This window comes from Benincasa hispida, chromosome 6 (assembly GCF_027475165.1).
Source record: "Benincasa hispida cultivar pf3 chromosome 6, pf3_genome.v1.1, whole genome shotgun sequence".
NCBI classification, from domain to species: Eukaryota; Viridiplantae; Streptophyta; class Magnoliopsida; order Cucurbitales; family Cucurbitaceae; genus Benincasa; species Benincasa hispida.
Genome location: NC_143483.1, coordinates 37501317 through 37515259, shown reverse-complemented (window position 1 = coordinate 37515259; position 13943 = coordinate 37501317).

Here is a 13943-nt window from a genome sequence, read left to right as displayed (position 1 = left end):
AACATTTATAAAGTGGGTCGTATCTAGTATTACCAGGATAAGACTCCCAACCTTATCAATATATTACAGACCATTTAGATTATTATTTGAATAGGATCTACCTGTATGTCTACCACATACTATTCAAGTTACATAATATATTACAGACCATTTAGATTATTAATTGTATCATAGTCCACTCTTTCAACCTAGGTATAACCTTTTCCCATAAGTCTAGCTTTAAAGATATGTACCATTCCATCTACACCTCTTTTTCTCTTGTAGATTTACAAGTTTCCAAACAGAATTGACGTACATAGACTCCATTTCTTGATTCATGGCTTTAATCCATTCATCCTTGTCAACATCTTCCATTTCTTATTTATAAGATAATGGATCCTCAACCCCATCATCAGCTATGGTGTCTTAAGCTTTTGTTAAACCCATGTAACATATAGGCAAGTTCATAACTCTTCCACTACATCGAGGCAATCTCAACTCTTAAGATGGATGTGTATGATTATATGAGCCTATATCAACAATTTTTTGATGTGTCAACCTCTTCAATAACCATTGTTGAAGTCTCAATAGATTCATTAGAAATTTTACTTAAAACAATTTTGCTTTGGAGCTTATGATCATTCATGTGGTCTTCTTCTAAGAAGGTAGCATTTGTCGGCACAAACACTTTATTTTCACTTGGATCAAAGAAGTACCCACCTCTCATTTCCTTGGGGGTAACCTACAAATAGGCATACTTTTGAACGAGGTTCCAAATTTTTGGGGTTTACCATTAGCACATGGGCTGGACATCCCCAAATTCTGAAGTGGCGTAACTACCTTTATGACCTATCCATAACTAAAAACGTATTTCAGAAACACTCTTTGAGGGAACTTTGTTCAAAATATAAACTACATTCTCTATTGCATATCCCTAAAACGAGTCAATTAGTTGAACATAGCTCATTATAGAACGAACCATATATAACAGGGTTCTGTTTCTCCTTTTCGATATACCATTCTGTTAAAGTGTATCAGGGGTTGAGAGTTAAGACGTCATTTCATGTTCTATAATATTGTTTTGGAATCTTAAGTCCATATACTCTCTACCATGATCAGATCGTAATGTTTTTATCTTTTTACCTAACAAGTTTTCAACCTCAGTTTTGTACTTCTTGAACTTTTTAAGTGCTTCAGACTTATGTTGCATTAGGTATAAATATCCATATCTAGAATAATCATCTATGAAAGAGATGAAATATTCATACTCTCCTCGAGCTCTTACATTCATCAGACCACAGAGGTCTGAATGTATAAACTCCAAGGTCTCTTTGGCTCTATAACCTTTTCCAGTAAAAGGTCATTTCGTCATTTTGTTTTCAATGCATGACTCACATATAAGTAAAGAGTTTTCTTCTAAACCATTTAGAAGTCCACTTTTTAAACTCTCGGTCTTTTAACAGTGGTTGTAGTTTTGAACATTTTAATATTTAGCACAACTTTTATAACTAACGACCTTATTACATATAAGTTATTTTTCATTGAACCAAAGCCTAATTCCATTCCATTCTTAAGAATAAAAACTTTATTTTCAGAGAAAGATAAGGAATTTTTTTTTTTTAATCAGACAAGAAACTGAACTTAAGTTCCTCTTGATTTCAGGTACTACATATACGTCATCCAATAACATATATCGTTTCTTGTCCAAAAATAACTTAAGCCTGCCTACAACAATAGCTGAAACGACCTCACCAGTACCAACTTTAAGAGTCATCTCTCCAACTACCAATTTTCTCCAAGAATTAAATCCTTTATGAGAAGAACATACTTGATTAGTAGCTCCTGAATCAACTATCCAGACATAATCATCATTCTTTACTAAGCACGTCTCCAAGACAAATAAATCAAATTTATTTTCTTCGGAATTCTTTCTCTTCTGGAGAGAAGTGAGATCAATTCCATAACGCATATCATAAACTCCAAGTTTATTAACTTCACTAGATTTAGCAACAATTGCTTTCTCTATTTGTCCTTTGACATTCAATATGTACTGAAGTTTATTTAGAGACCTGACATTAGTGGTTTCATTGTCCTCAATCCCATTTTGCTTGAATTGTGAGAACTTTCGCTCAAATAATTCTTGCATTGATTGCATGATCTGATGTCCAGTGACCATGCTCTCAAAACTTTTGGCTAATGCATCAGGTATGCTCGCCAAAATGTGAACCCTGGCCTTGGAATTAGCCTTTGTCCACATTTCTTATGTATCACAAACATTTCGTGTTGCATTGGGGGTCGAAACTTGAGGACAATCCTCATTCATGACAACATTAAGGTCGTTAACCACGAAAAAAGTTTTAGCTGAATCTTTCCACGTTGTATAATTAAAAACGGTCAAATTATTAGAGGCAACTAATGAAAAACTACAATATGACTTATTGCTGAAAGGAAACAAATTGATCTACATTAGATTTTAGCATACTCTAAAACGTCCAATCAATGTTAGTAAAAACTAAATGAACCCCATTTAATATCTAATTTTGCAATGATGCTTCAGTGATTTAGGACAAAAGCCACAGAAGGGTAGTCAGTTGTCTCTTCATTGAACTGAGACACTCTCAACCAATTATTACACCATAATAACTCTTGTTCCTATAACAATCAGTCATCATTTATTTGGTCAAGCAATCATTAAATATCTTAACAATTTTTCTTAAGTTTGACCCTTCATTTTAGACCCAGAGTTCTGCCCCAATGAGGCAACTGAAGGGAAAAATCGATTACGGTAAAAACTAAAGCGATCCTATCCATTTATGGAGTTCGTCTTAATATTGACTTACTGCACAAACCATCTGAAGGAGGACGCTCCCAGGGCACCTCGAGGTCGTGCAAGAAGATCTCACAGTACAAATCAATGAAGGAAATTGTAGGACATGTTGACACACATTCCTCTCCCACTTACTATAAGTACTCTCTCCATTCACCTTGATATTGACCCATGCAAACACCATTCGAAAGGGAACGCTCCTAGGATGCCTCAGGCCAAGCATGACTCTCACAGTGTGAATATTAAGGGAGAAATGTGAGTTGAAAAATTGACGTATCATATATGTCGTTTTCCTCTCACTGAGTATTTTAATAACCTAGGGTTTATTTAACTTAGGAAAATATGACTAATTATTTTATTAGGTGATTATTTAAGTTTGCCCAAAAGTAACACTTACTTTAGATAGTTAAACAATTTTTTTTTATTAATGTTTGTTAAACACTTTAGCAAACCTTAATCAACAATTGCATGCTTGTAGCAAATCTATCTAATTCACCTTCCTAGGTCAATTCCCAGGTAAGGGTGCTACGTTTTCGTCAAATTAAATATATGAACCTAGACAGAACTAGCCTTAGACAAAAAGTCCCTTATAGATACGTTTGATACAAATTTAATCTTTTATTAAAACCAATATAATCCTTTTAAATTGATTAAAAAGATTAAACTAATTTCTAATCTCATTAGAAATTTGTGATCTTAGGTCTATGTGAATCAAATTTTAAAACTATTTTAAAAAAATGATTTTACCTAAGTTTGTATGCAATTCTGAATTATTGATTTTAATTTCTAATTTCATTTAGTTATAACTCTTATAAGAAAAATGAAACAAATTAAAATCATACATTGCATCGTATGACATACTTTATAAAATTATAACAATTATAAAAATATCTAAAATAATGTCATGCATCATGCAATTCCCATTTCATTACTATATATACATAACACTTACATATTAAGGTAACAAAACAATTAATAACATCCATCCATACATACATACAACTATATATTATAACACTTATAATATAAATGATACATAACTATGTTATTAATGCAAGCGCTATGTAGTATAATATTTATACTATATGATGCATGAACATGCTATAAAATTAAATCATGCAACTATATATTATAACATTTGTAATATAAATGATGCATGACTAATGCATAACCTATGGTAGGATTTTACTATATGACATACTTTATGACATATATAACATAATTAAAACATACATCATATGCACAATTTAAATAGCAACTATGGACTGGGATTGGACTCCTAAAACATTAATTAAATTAATATAACATTTGTATTAATTTAATTAATCAAAACTACCTGTTACATTAATAAAAAGGTCCAACCGGTTCTAAACAAGTGAACCGGGTCTTGAAACAACACGAACCGAACCTCCAACAATCGAACTTCCTTTGAATCGCTTAAACCAGTCCTAAACCAATTCCAAACCGAACCGAACCGCATGCGAACCGACGTTGAAGTGTGTTCTTCTCCATCTTAGAATGTCGTGATATCGTACCCCAACGTCGTGACGCTACAGAGAAGAACTCTGTTCGCTGCATTGTAACATCGTGATGCTAGGGCACAACGTCATGATGCTACTATATTATCACCTACTGTACAATTCAATCTTCTTTGAATCCACGTCCAATTTAAGCCCCATTTTGCCATAACGTCGTTGGGAACATCACGGACTCAAGACTTAAGAATTACAGACTCGATAGTATTTAATGCCCAAAACAACAAGTCCTTACAAATCAAATTTGTAAAATCAAAGCTGTAAAAACTAAAATCCAACCCCGAAAACATCCAAAATTGCAAACCATACATTTCACAAAATATTCATCACATGAATACAGAATGATACCAAATATGATTCTGTAATTAAATTCTTGGAATAAAAATTTGGATTGAAACAACCTAGCTCTGATACCAATTGAAGGGAAACCATCGAAGGTTCCACAACGGAAGCGGGGATCGTTTCCATTTATTTCTCACAGAAATTTAGATTACAGAATGGAGACAGAAAGATTATGTATTAAGAAACTAAAAATACAACATGCTTTTTACATAAGTTAGAGAGGAATTAAAACTTACCCTTGAAGCAAATCTTCTTCACGTATTCCCTCTCAATCTGGATCACGAACGTTGGTTCTGGATCTCAATCTCTAAACCAAAACACCACTGGTTGAGAACCCTCTGTATTCTCTTGGGATCGTGAATTTAAGCAAGAGTTGTGGGCTGTTCTTGAATTCAAGAGAGGGAAGAAAGGAAGGAGAAGGAATTTTTTTTTTTTCAGCAAGCACTCTCTCTGACATTCAGATAGATTAAGAAGAATGGGAGTTCCCACACCTATTCTCACGTACAGGTTGAGAATAATTAGGGAAGGGAGTTGTACCTCCCTCCCATTAATTAAATTTAAAATTAAAATAAAATTTAATTAAATTAATTATATATATATATATATATTTATATATAATAACTACCTTATTATATATATGTACTATATGTTATATCAAATATAGCACATAACCTATAGTTTTTTTATATTGTATCAAATAGAATATATCCTATATTTTTATTTTCTCTCAAGAATACATGACATTTAATATAAATCATATTTATATTAAATTCAATTATATGAATCTCATCTATATAACTAATATTTGAATCATATTCAAATATTTAATTCCTTTCAAAATAAACTTTATATTATAGTGTATCAAATACATTATATTAATTATATCACATATAATTAATTCCCTCAATTAATTTGAACAATTCAAGTTAATCCAAAACTTAATTCTCAATAATCCTTGTTGAGCTACAAAGGGGATCTCATGGACTTATATATTGAAGCTTCAATGATACTTAGATAATTAATTAAACTTTTTAATTAAATTACCAAACATCCATTAACTGTCGATCACTTCACTAAAGACCGACAACTGCACTTTTCGCACTATAAATATATTTTTATGTCCATTAGATATAACTAGTTAATAGTACGATGACCCTTCACAAATTGCTCGTAATTACAACTGGACCAAATTACCGTTTTATCCCTGTAGTTACATCTAACTTTTTAAGTACCACTGATTTCTCTAATGAACAATATGTTATAGTTCAACTATGACCAAGTTCCTCTCGGGCTAGGAGAGGGTGTGGCCACATTGTTCAACCCCCGAAATCAGCCCTTAAGGGAGCAATTTACCTACTTACCCCGACATTAGGGAATAAGTGAATTCTGTCTTATGTAGCTGTGTTCTCAGCTCTCCAATCTGACGAATCCCCAAACTGGTAGGTATATTGAGTCGATGATCTAGCCACTCTCACCCATGCAAATCAAATGACCGCCTTCATAGGCAGGAGTTCACAACTCACTTAGGATTCAAGTCATGTCACCTATGGTTATCTTGGTGAAATTTAAGTCTTTATTATAAATAGATGCCCACACACATCACTAGACTTTCTAACACCTGAAGAAAAATGGTCTAAGCATCCACCTAACCTAGAAAACCTAAAGGTATTTGAATATGTTGGATACATACATCAAAACCAGGGGAAACTCAAGTCTAGGGCTGTAAAGTGTATGTTTGTGGGGTTCACAGATGGAGTGAAGGGTTTCAAGATTGGGAATCCAATTGAGAAGATATTTATTGTCAGAAGAGATGTCGCCTTTAGAGAAAAATAAATGTTTATGCAAAAGGAGAATATTATTGTTGAAATCCCTAAGAGTCATATCATTAGAATTGATGTGGAGAATCCCAAAGGTACATCCACAACTATAAATCCTCCAAGTGATTCAGAAGAAGAAGAGGGAATAACAGGTGAGCAAGTTGAAAGTGTTGAAGCTCAGCCTGATTTGAGTCAATACTCACTAGCTAGGGGCAGACAGAAAAAGGTGATTGTTCCTTCAGCTAAGTATATTGAAACAAATTATATGGACCTAGTTTTGAATGCTGCAGTGGCCTCAAATGATCAAAAGCCAATTACCTTTGAAGAGGCAGTAAGCTTCCCTGATGCAAGAAGTTGGATTAAAGCTATGTGTGAGGAAATTCAATCACTAAATAAGAATAACACATGGACCCTAGCTCTTCTTTCTAAGGGATTCAAGCCAATAGCATCCAAATGGATCTTTAAACTGAAGGAGAGAACTACTACTGATCAAAAGCCTAGGTATAAGGCAAGGCTAGTGGCTAAGGGGTTTACACATAGAAAATACATTGATTACTATGAGATCTTCTCACCAGTTGTAAAATAGACCTCTATCGGATTCTTATTGTCCTTGGTTTCCCAATACAATCTAGAACTAGATCAACTAGATGTGAAGACTACTTTCTTACATGGACATCTAAATGAGACAATCTACATGGTGCAGTGATGTGTTATTTTATAATGTGAAATTATGGATAAAATTCGGTGATGGAATTGCGTTGAACAATCAAGTTTTCTTAGTGGAATCCAAGTGTAAACCCCACTGAGTTTCTTGATAAGTCTAGGGTCGAACTCAGACTTGGAAAACACAATGCAGTGGTAATTTATCGGAAGACTTTACGCATAGGTATTCTTTCAGGGGCAGTATGGGCTAATGGCTAGTGGAGGAAGACCTCCTAAGGATAAGAGACATAGGGGTAACCAGTAACTCAAATAGTTGTTTAGTGTTGTTGGTTACAGTAATGAAATAAATAAATGCGGCGGATTTGAGAAAAGTTGAATATGCGATAGATGCACTGAGTATGCAGAGGAATGGGTTGAGAAAGTCTTTAACTAGCATGACCTGGGAATGCGTCAGACTATGCGATCATGCTACACCCATGCATAGCAAGTCATTTTCCAATGTAAATGCGACATTCCTAAGTCTAGGACGCATGTGTTGAATGCAAAAGTGTCCATAGAGCTTATCCCTAAGTCTCTACTCTTTTCCTATGCGATGATGCAAGATGCACGCAAAGACAAGGTGATCGCATACAATCATATCCTATCTCTAGGATGCATGCGATGCGTTAATAGCAAATAGTGCTTATTCCTAAGCTTCTATCTCTTGATTATGCATTCTAATCTGATTCTCCCGAACCTAGATTCTAACCTGACTTTTCCAAGCCTAGATCTTATACTTAGACTACCCTCCCGAGTATCTCTAATGAATGAATGAAGCATATATAATACAAGATAATCGCATAGAATGAAGATCCTCAGTTGTGCTAGCCAAATGCTTCTCAACCCATTCAACAGATTTAGCTACTCATGCGTGATAAACAAAGAGTGAATAGATTTAGAGAAGTAAATTCCATTTCTATAAATGTGTTTGAATACAAAATAACAATGGAAGGTAAAGGTAGAGAGCCTGGTAGCTATCCCTTGCTAACCGAGGCTTTTACACTGGCAATCTCTTTTCGGTTCAAAAGATATTCCTGCTTCCACAGGAGCAGGCCCTCTCTCTGATCTTGAAGCTTCCGACGCTCTCCCAAGCTTACTGGAACGATCTATCGACGCAACCACCTTTTCTTGCTTCTGCCTTAAAACAAAAGAAAATCTAAGAACAAGGTTAAACTATCTAAGGAAAAATTCTCTAACTCTCCGAACTCCTTTTCTGAAGGCTGCCTTCGGTATTTATAGAGCTTCTGGGGTGAAAGGTGGCTTCCCTCTTATGATTGCATAGATGGGATGGCTTTAATTCTCTGACTGATGCACCGAATATTTGTCACCGAAAAACTGAGTGTACTTGTTATCGTTAGCGGCTGTCAACTTAATTTGGATTTGACCGTCATCAGCTTTCCTATCCCATCGTGATTAATTATGCCTTTCACCCAGATGCGCCCACCAAGTTGTGCCGACCAAGTTGGACCGGCTCTATGTGGCAATCCTTCTTGAGCAGATGTTTGCGACACAAATCATTGCAAAGCCTTGCGGTAATGCTGCGCGCGTCCATTGATTTCTTGTGATCGCTCTTTCCGCCTTGCGTCAACGCATATTCTGCATAAAATACAAAAATTAACTGTTTTTATGCGATGAACACATGCGACCACAATGTTATAAACTTAATAATTTTTGGACGCAATCTAACATATTTCATCAACGCAAACCCTCATTGTTTAATAACTTAGCAATGTAATAACGTGCATTTCTGCCCGTTATCATGCAGCCTAAGGGTTTTGAGGAAAAAGGGAAAGAGGACCTCTACTGTCTTCTAAACAAGTCTATCTATGGACTTAAACAGTGCCTTAGATGTTGGTATAGAAGGTTTAATGACTATATAGGGAGTATTGGGTTCCAGAGGAATACTTATGATATATGTACCTATGTGAACTCAACTTCCTACAAGGAAAAGGTATATCTACTTCTCTATGTTGATGACATGTTTCTAGCAGGAACTTCTAAAATAACTTAGCAATGTAATAACGTGCATTTCTGCCCGTTATCACACCCCCATTTAAATAATGCTTGTCCTCAAGCATAAACTAAAGATTTCCTTTAGCTAGTCAACCACAATTCTCTTTTCCTAGATTTCTCAAGGATACTTTATTCAAATCTTATACACCAAAATTTCCTTAAGTCTTATTCAAATCTCCTCTAAAAATATTTCTAAGACCTAGGGACTGCAAGTTTAACCTTCAAAAGAACTTTACTAAATTCCGGAATATCGCATGATTTATTTTAAAAAGAAAATTTTTCTACCAGGGTGTCAATTGATTTTTATCCTTGCATATTTCTTGACATTATTATTTTTTTCTGACCTTGTGCTGATCCAAGTGCCTTGCCTTCGTTTTGGCTTGCCCCCACGTGTGTCATGCGGACATCCAACCACAAGTAATGCACTGTTTCTCAGACTAAACTCATATCTACTTGGCAACGGAGTTGCGGTCATTTATTTATGCATTGATCCTAGTGACTTACCTTCGTTTTGGCTTGCCCCCACATGTGTCATGCAGACATCCAACTACGGGTAAGTGCCCTTCACAACTTAACTCTTTTCAACATGGGTTTCCCCGTTGTGTTGACAGCGGAGTTGTTATTCTCAGATATATATATATATATATATATATATATATATATATATATATTAGAGAAGTAAAAATAGCAAGGTGGAAAATAATACCTCACCCCTAAATTTAAAATGCGGCAATGTCCCCATTGCCAAAAGGTTGAAAGAAGTCATGCGATGTTCTTAGGAAGCTATGTAAAGAGTGTTTGAAAGAAAGCTAGCAGACCTCTAACTTCTAGAAATATTTCATGAGGTAACTTTTCTAAGATTAAGTTGATTCTAATATATAAGACAAAAATAGAAACATGTGTTTCATCATTGAAATCATACTTGGCTAAGAGAAAGCATGCGGCGACTGACTAAATTCGTCAATGTTAATTGATTACAGTAATCAAAGAGGATGTGGTGATAAAACTTTCAAAATTAAAATGTGATGCGATAGCGCAAAATTTGAAATAAAGTTAAGGAAGAATACAACCCCCGAATTTGCGCTGTCGCCCGCATTTTTTGTTGACGCATCCTGCTTTGTGGCGATCTTCTCCTTTGGATTGCGGTGACGGAATAAGATAAGTTGCTTCATCGTGTAACGCCTCCGTAATCATTGGCCTTGATCGTTTGTGTAGAAAACATTGAGAAGGTCAACTTATTTTAAACAAAATCGTTTACCGCAATCGTTCAGTACGATCATTTTTTTTTTTGGAATAGTTGCGATAATAAAGAATAACGAGAATGATAAAAGTTCATGAAGTATTGATGCAGGAAAAAGGATATTCAAAAGAGTTGCGTTCCTGACGAGGTTGATTCGCATAGTAACTCAAGGACTGCTTATTCCAAGTTGGTCGTTTCACGTCCATGGTGGCCTTTCCCTCTTTTCTTTTTCTTCTAGGAGCTTGAATGCTTTAATCAAGAGCTTTTCCCCATGAATGTTCATTACAATCTCCCCTTTGCATACATCAATTTGAGCACCACCAGTCGAAAGAAATGGTCATCCCAATATGATGGGCGCATCTTCGTCCGCTTTACAATCTAAAATGATGAAGTCTATCGGCAAGATGAATTTATCAATTGAGATTGCGACATTTTTCAAATCTCCCTCAAGATATATTCGGGATCTGTTTGCAAGTAGGAGAGTCTATTTCGTGGGTGTGAATATGCCAATATTCAATTGGTTGAATATTGATAGCGGCATTACATTTATACTCGCCCTAAGATCACACAGTGTCTGGCCACTGTAGACCCCTCCGATGGTGCATGGTATCGTGAAGATTCTTGTGTCACCCATTTTAGGTAGGATTATAGCATTTTTCGTAGCGGCCACTTTTGCGATCTTTTCTTCATCATTTTGTTTCTCCTTCAATCTTTGCGGAGCTGGACTTCTTCTGACTTATATTCTGAAGGCTTGAGGGTAGACGCAACTTCGGGGTTCATTTTCTCGGGCTTTTCCGAACTATAGGTCAACGGGTCCTCGGTTGTCACCGCATTCAAGTTGGTCACAATAGGCTCCTCCCTTACTTCCGCAGTCATTTTGTCGCTTAGCATGGAGACTACTAAGCATTGTTTCTTCCTAGTAACCTCAACATTGCGAGGAAGCTCAGTTGAGCTCGGCAATACTTCTTGTGGTCTATTTTTCAGCTTGCCCGTAATTTGTCCTAGCTGAATTTCGAGATTTCAAATGGACGTTGCTTGATTTTGAAGCATGATTCATTCTTATCAATGTACTGCTTCAACATGCTCTCTAAGGACGAAGATTGCAGTGTTTGCGAGCTACTAGCTTAGCTATGCACTGGACCATTTATTTACGGGAAAAATCCGGGTGACCCTTCTCTCTGCGCCACTGGTTGTAAACTTTGTTGTTGATTTTTCCATGCAAAATTTGGGTGGTTTCTCCACCCGGGGCTGTATGTATCGAAATAAGGATTTTTCTTTATGAAGTATACTGACTGTGGGTTTGCTGGGTATTCTTCCATTGCGTGAGCATCTCCGCAAATGACACAACTTGCGGTTGTTTGAGCAATTGCGTTGACCTGCCCTTTCTTCGCTCCCGTATTGTTAATTGCGATGCCTTGAATCAAACTCATCATCGCAGTCATCTGGTTCTACAAGGATGCAATGGCCCCGTTGTTTTCTTCATTGTCTTTAATTCTTAATCTTTGATTGCTTTCCCGTCAATCCTCGTGATTTTTGGAAATGCGATCAAGTATACTCTTTGCCTTCTCATATGTTTTGTCTAACAGACCACCAGTGGCTGTCGCATTGACAGCGGTCTACAAAGAGGGATTCAGTCCTTGGTAAAAGATCTCCATTTGCAGGAAGTTTGGTAAGCCATTATGTGGACAGTCTCTTACCAGCCTCTTGAACTTTGCCCAGGCATCGCTGAGCGATTCGTCATCTTCTTGTTCAAAATTTGTTATTAATTTCCTTCTCCTAGCATTCTCGGTTGGTGGGAAATATTTCTTCTTAAACTTTTCGACCACCTATTCCCACGAAGTTATCTCCCACGGTTCGAGAGAATATGTCAATTTTCTTGCCCGATCACATAAGGAAAATGGGAACAGAGTGAGTCGAACTTCCTCGGTTGAGATATTCGGGAACACAAAAATGTTGCAGATTTCTATGAAGCTCCAGAGGTGAGCGTACGGGTTTTCACCACGCCTTCCTTCAAACGGCCCAGCAGCCTGGATCATCTGCAACATTACTGGCTTTATTTCAAACCTTGATCCATCTAACGCCGGCCTCATGATTCCTGGAGAGAAATCATAGAGGTTAGGCGACGCATAGTCCCGAATGGGCCTATTGCGGTCATTCGTCAGAACGATGGGGTTGGCCATTATATTATTCGTGTTTGCGGCCCTTGCTTCTGGTTGTTCCGCCATTCTTGGTGTTCTCTCTTGTTGTTGACGGTTGTCTCTTAGTCTGGGTCGAAATGTTCTCTCAATCTCTGGGTCGTAATTCGCCAGAGATTGAGAGTCTGCAAAGAAATCAGAAAAATAACCGTTAACACACTGATTTGTCGAAGTCCCTAGCAACGGTGCCAAAAACTTGATGCATTATTTTATGATGTGAAATTATGGATGAAATGCGATGATGGAATTGCATTGAGCAATCAAGTTTTCTCAGTGGAATCCAAGTTAAACCCCACTAAGTTTCCTGGTAAGTCCAGGATCGAACTCAGGGACTTGGAAAACACTATGCGGTGGTAATTTCTCGGAAGACTTTGCGATAACTGGTAACTCAAATAGTTGTTTGGTGTTGTTGGTTGCGGTAATGAAATAAATAAATGCGGTGGATTTGAGAAAAGTTGAATATGCGATAGATACACTGAGTATGTGGAGGAATGGGTTGAGAAAGTCTTTAACTAGCGTGACCTTGGAATGCGTTAGACTATGCGATCATACTACACCCATGCACAGCAAGTCATTTTCCAATGCAAATGCGGCACTCCTAAGTCTAGGATGCATGTGTTGAATGCAAAAGTGTCCATAGAGCTTATCCCTAAGTCTCTACTCTTTTCCTATGCGATGATGCAAGATGCATGCAAAGACAAGGTGATCGCATACAATCATATCCTATCTCTAGGATGCATGCGATGCGTTAATAGCAAATAGTGCTTATTCCTAAGCTTCTATCTCTTGATTATGCATTCTAATCTGATTCTCCCGAGCCTAGATTATAACTTGACTTTTCCAAGCCTAGATCCTGTACTTAGACTACCCTCTCGAGTATCTCTAATGAACGAATGAAGCATACATAATACAAGATAATCACATAGAATGAAGATCTCCAGTTGTGCTAGCTAAATGCTTCTCAACCCATTCAACAAATTTAGTTACTCATGCGTGATAAACAGAGAGTGAACAGATATAGAGAAGTAAATTCCATTTCTATAAATGTGTTTGAATACAAAATAACAATGGAAAGTAAAGGTAGAGAGCCTGGTAGCAATCCTTTACTGACCGAGGCTTTTACACTGGCAATTTCTCTTCGGTTCAAAAGATATTCCTACTTTCGCAGGAGCTGGCCCTCTCTCTAATCTTGAAGCTTCCGGCGCTCTCCCAAGCTTACTGGAACGATCTGTCGACACAACCATCTTCTCTTGCTTCCGCCTTAAAATAAAAGAAAATCTAAGAACAAGGCTA